The 6,000-nt window shown below is 36.1% G+C and overlaps 1 protein-coding gene across 4 annotated transcripts in view; it reads right to left on the bottom strand.

The window, feature by feature from the left end:
* Window positions 1-5,427, bottom strand: part of SPATA16 (spermatogenesis associated 16) — a 245,119-nt gene extending 239,692 nt beyond the window's left edge. For all 4 annotated transcript variants that reach the window (XM_058730511.1, XM_058730512.1, XM_058730513.1 and 1 more), the window contains exon 1: window positions 5,311-5,427. The gene's annotated coding sequence lies outside the window, so the exon portion shown is untranslated. The remainder of the gene's footprint in view (window positions 1-5,310) is intronic.
* Window positions 5,428-6,000: the final 573 nt, after the last annotated feature.

Here is a 6,000-nt window from a genome sequence, read left to right on the forward strand (position 1 = left end):
CAAAAGAATATACGCTGTATAATTTATTTTTAAAAGGGTCAAAATTAATTTGTGGTGTTAGAAGTCAGAAAAGTGGCTACTATTGAGAGGGTGGGTAGTAAGTGAAATGGGCCAGGAGGGTGTTCCTGGGCTTACCGATATTACCATTTATTATCTATCTATCCATCCATTCATCAATCTATTGATCTATATCACACTGTACATTTACAATTTGTATACTTTACTAAATATGTTATACATCAATAAAAGGTTTACATTAAGAAAATGACAGACCAGGACAGCTTGAAATTTCACAAACTGCATGGGATATGCAGAAGTTGTTTGCTGTCATTATCATAATTTTTTAAAGTTTAGTTACAATGAAAGAAAAAAAATCCCTCTGTGCTTCCTCACTTATGACCAATCTCCTTACAACTGTTTGAAATATTAATTGGTAAGTATGATGACCTTACAACCAGATCAATGACCTCAGGACCAACCTTACTTCAGTCAATACTTAATCCTAGGAAAAGGTGTGAAGAAGGATGTCTCAATACTGAGGACAGAAGGGAGATTTTTTCAAACTATAGCTCTCTCCTCCCCACCCCCAATTCTATCCCACTATTCCTGACAGCATATTATAGATAATAAAGATCTGAGAGAATAAAAAAAAAATTGAGAATTAGGGAGATGGAAAAATGAGTGGAAAATGGAGGTAGTCATCTGCCATTGGAAGATGAGAACAAAGACAGATGACCAGGTTAGCATGAGTAGTAGTTGAACAGATTCTGTAACAACAAAGTAACAAGGCCCATGGAAGATAGAATTTCTGGGAGAAAAGGGGGAAAATGGCAACTGCATGAAAAGATAAAGCTTCTATGAACTTCAGATTATCTCTACTTTTCTACATTTATGGAATTTGTCAATGAATGTATGGGCAACATCTGAAGGGATTCTGTATATAGGTTGAAATGTTTAAATTCATAAATAGTATCATTTTTAATGTATATAAAATCTTGTCCCTTAGGCTGGTAATGACCCTCATATTTAACATAATGTTCCTTCACTGTTAATTACATTAGTTAATATAAAATATGGGGACATTAACTGAGATCTGAACTTTTGAGAATCTTTAATTAAGCCTTGCCCCTAGTACCTAAGGAGATTTAGATGCCTTCTATGTGTTCCTTCCTCTAGCATTCTCCTTCTCTGAGCAGTATTCTGTGGACTCTCAACACACACACACACACACACACACACCCTTACCTTCCAAGAGTAAAGACTAGGTATGTTCAGCCTAGGAATATACTGAGAGCTGACTGTGGAGGCCATGGGCTATTGCAATCCCCTTTTTTTCCCCTACAATTAAAATTTAGGTTTCCAAATGTCTGCTCTACAGGGATGTGAAGTAGTTATTATGTCATGGTTTTTATTCCTTACACTTTCACGTTAACAAAATTGAGCTGATTTTTAACAATTTAAATGCACTTTTTTTTGGAAGGGGGTGACAATACAATGTCTTCTCAAGCTATAACTTAGGTGATCTTTAAAGACATCATTGAATTCTTCTGCTTGAGTTATGCTGGCTAATAGGAATTTAAGTGCTAACTAGTGGGAAAGCATTGAAGCATTCATGCATGTGAAATCAGATGAACACCCACAATGTGGAATTTCCTAAGGAAAGTTATTCTAGCGAAGAAATACAGGCCCAGGTTGAGTGCCAGTAACTTTCCAACTAACATGTGCAGCTATCATCCTAATAAGTAACAACTAAAGGTGCCTAAAGTAAAGTAAGACCAGCATTTTCAAGTCCATATTTTCAAACACATTTAAAAAACACCAACTCAAACAGAGTTATATGCAATTCCCTTCCTCTGTTGAAGAAATTTAATCTTAGTTTCTAAATTTTGGTTCCATATATATTAATGTTTACTCTTGAAAGGCACATGCACAACTTATTTAAGTAAATCTTGAATAAACAAATTTTATTTACCTTAATAAAGAGCAATGTGTCAATGAGATTATTTAATAAGCTATGTTGTTATTTATTAAGATTTAACTTTTATTTAACTTAAGTAAATAGCCAGATAGAACAAATAATTCACCTGTGAAAAGAAATTGAAATCAAAAGCTCTGATTTCTATTAGTGATTTTTATTTCTGTTAGTAATTATAATATTAGTCTTCCTGAAACATTTTATTTAAAATGATCTACTTAAAAACTATTTAAAACTATTTACTTAGAACTATTCTATTTAAATCAATTTTCTACTTGTCATGCAATTCTAGGTTGCAATGTGATTTCAGCTTCTACTCATCAAGGTTAAAGGGACACATTCTAATACATATCCTGTGTCAAATCAGTTAAATTACCTTTCAAAATTGCCTACAATTGTGAAATACTGGTGGTTCAAATACATGACTCTAAGATATTTCATACTAAGTGTATATCACATCATGCAGTGGTAAATAAATTTATGCCCAAGCCTTTCTAAAAAGTAGTAGAGGTAAAGCTGAATCTTTGCTATCATGTTTATTTTACAGCAGTTTTTCACATCATATAATTTAGGATGATGTTGATAACAATCATGGCCATTGGGTCCTCAGTTTCCTCATTTACAAAATGGTGTTAATGATAATATCTGCCTCATGTGGTTGTTGAGAAGATTAATAGAAGAAGGTTAACTGATAATAGTAGGTGCTCAATAATTGTTAACTATTATAATATTGTTATTGCCATTTTTATTATTGCTGTTATTGCTCAGAAATTTTAAAAAATTGGATAATTAGGAAAATGTTCTTTATATTGGACACCTGGATCATGCTCATTTATCATGTATATTTTTAAATTTAGCCAGAGCTGTGATAAGGTATAGTCTCTCCTTCAGTGATCTTTAAGCTAGACTGCTGTAGTATTTTATTTTATTAACATCCCTGAAAAAATTCAAAAAGGCTCTTCATAGGTGCAAAATGTAATAACTTGAATGTTACTTTCCAGGAAGATGACTCAATATATTTTACCCGAGTAAAGAGACAATATTCTGGGCTCCCGGATATAAAAGGATTTAAAAACCCTTGAGCATATGGTGTTTGTATGGCTTTTGTTACCATAGCCTACCTTTATTGGGGCACCTATTTATCTATTTTCAACTGATGTGTCACATAAAAGAAAAATAAAGACAGAAATTGCAGTCAAATTCTAGAGAGAATGCTGTTTTAGTAGAGAGATGTGGTTTTAGTAGAGAGATGTGGTTTTAGTCATCGTGTCTTAATTTGAAAATATTCTCCTGCAGTAAGGAATAAACTGTGGGTTTATGACTAGAGATCAGTTGAAGGTTCTATATCTCCTGATTAGGATTCATGTTCATTTGTTGTTTTCTTTTAAGTTGTAATCAATGTCCAATGTGCTAGTTTCACTGCTCAGAAGATGAATAACTTTATGCATTTAGGGCAGTTTCTTTTACAAGCAGTTCATTCTGAACAGTGGCAAAAAAAAATAAAAAGGTGTTTTTCCTGAGTGTCTTTTAAAATTATTTCTCTTTGGAAATATCTTTAAAAATGACCAGACTGGAAGTTTTAGCCATTTGGTTATAATAACACTGATGAGTAACAGACTGAGCAGGGTTGAACAGGTACTTAAATGAAAAGTCCACTTTGGGAACAAAAAAAATCTCAGTTCTGTCTTGATTATGTACTTGTGTTGCACACCATGGCAACTCACCAACTTAGGTTGGTTCTATGCACTTGAAAAAGAGGTTTAAAACTGTTTTAAACTTCTGTGAAACACTACACAACATAATCTTGCCTTCAGCTGAGTCCCTTTATCCCCCATCAGAATCAATATTCCATTCTTTATTCAAATCAGGCCAATGAAGAAAACTACAGAATGTGTATAGAGTTAGGCAGTTTGAAGGATTCTGGCCCATTTCTTCCTTCCAGTACAATCTTTTTCTCTTCTCTCTTACCTTTCACTTTATAAAGATATTTGAGCTCTTGCCACACATGAAAAAACAAAAACGAAAACATAACCCTGTAAAATATTATTATTGGGTCCTAATCAAATTAATTTTTCCATTTGGAGGAAAGCAGTACATCCAGCCTGCAATAATATTTAAAAGAGCACCTGAATGGCATCCAAGGTCTAACTGGTGAAATGTGAAAGATCCAAAGCCCTTTGGTGTGCATAATAACATTATTAGCACACTAAATTTAATCAGAAAATGTTAAATTATCAATAGAAATAAATTTTCATGCATTTATTTCAAACTAGTGGCTTACTGAAAATGGCAAACACTTAGCTGGTGTTTTAAAAACAGAGATCCTTCCTGATACCTATAAATACTTCATAAACAAGGAATGTGAAATTTTACTTTATTTATTTTTTATTTTAGAGAGAGCACAGCAGGGGAGAAGGGGCAGAAGGAGAGAAAGAATCTCAAGTGGGCTCCACACCCAGGTCAGGGAGGGGAGGTGTGACGCCAGGCTCCGCATGGGGCTTGATCCCACTACCCTGGAATCATGACCCTGGCCAAAATCAAGATTCAGACGCTCAACCAACAAAGCCACCCAGGCACCCCAAGGAATGTGCAAGTTTAAGCAAGGTTGACAGCTATTTTTCATTGCTCATGCTGAACCACCTTTGCACGGTAGGCTCCTTGTGAACGACGTTCATTCACAGATTCAATGATTCACTCACTCATACATGGAACAACACATTTTATGCCAGGCATGTTAGAATACATGGATGGAAGACAATGGTCTGTGTCTGAGAAAAAGAGCTCAGATTATCTCCTAGCCTACTACTCAGTAGCATTCAATATCTTCAGTCCACGGTCACATCATGAGTTAAGGAGACAACAAACATCTCTTACTGCAAATGATTAAAAAACAAACAAAAAAACCACTCTGTACTGTGAAATAGTCATCATCTTTCACGTGATTACAGGTAGATGTCCTCAAAATATACACTTCATTGAGAAATACAAGTTAGGATAAAACAAAACAACAAAAAAATCTATTACTCAGAAACCAAATATGATCCTAGCTTTCCCTTTCTCATCCAAGTGGGAATGAGATACGGCGGGTCAGTGAACTGGATAGGGAAACACTTTGGAACTCCCTATCTTTCAACTGCCTGCATAAAAATGATTCCTCGGCTATTTATTAGGGTTATCTACGAGCAACGTTCCTTGTTCTTCGGTGCGAAGGAAGACCAGAAGCCCTGGGTTTCCACAATTTACTTGTGCTTTCCCCTGAAGGTCACCACCCTTCCTTCCCACCCAGCCAGTAAAAGTGAAAAGTTTTAATTGAGCGCACTTGAACTTCTTCCTACCTATTGAGCTGTGGGTCAACCCAGCGGGGGCGGGGCGAAGCTCTGGACTCCCAGCTGCTGCATCTGCACAGGCCCGAGTCCAAACGTCCCAATCTGAGACCACGCCGGAATGTGCGCTCGCGGGGGGCGCGCAGGTTTGAAACGTCACGTTCCGCGCGACTCCGCCCTGCCCCTCCCCGAGGTGCTCCACCCGCGAGACCTGGCAGGCTTCTCCGTGACATTTCTGTACAAGGCGCGATTTTTTTTACCTTGAAAAAAAAAAAAAAAGTTTGTATTTTTGCTTCTGGATTCTAAAAGTAATATGATACTTAAGAATAATTTGTAAAATTCCAAAATGTGTACATAATGTAAAAATTACCTGTATTCTAAAGAGAAACACTAAGAACACTTATTGTGTATCTTTGTGGTCTTTTTGCTAAGAAGAGATAGAAATAAATAGATCGTGCCTCTTCTCGGCCTCTAACATAAATATGCAGGTATCATATACATAAATAAACTTTATAAAGTTTTGTACATTAAAAAAATTTTTTTTAATGTTTATTTATATTTGAGAGAGAGAGAGAGAGAGAGAGAGAGTGTGGGGGGGGGGAGGGGCAGAGAGAGAGGGAAACACAATCTGAAGCAGGCTCCAGGCTCTGAGCTGTCAGCACAGAGCCCAGAGCGGGACTCAAACTCGTGAGCTGTGAGATC

The sequence above is a fragment of the Neofelis nebulosa genome, chromosome 5 (genome assembly GCF_028018385.1).
Source record: "Neofelis nebulosa isolate mNeoNeb1 chromosome 5, mNeoNeb1.pri, whole genome shotgun sequence".
Classification (NCBI taxonomy): domain Eukaryota; kingdom Metazoa; phylum Chordata; class Mammalia; order Carnivora; family Felidae; genus Neofelis; species Neofelis nebulosa.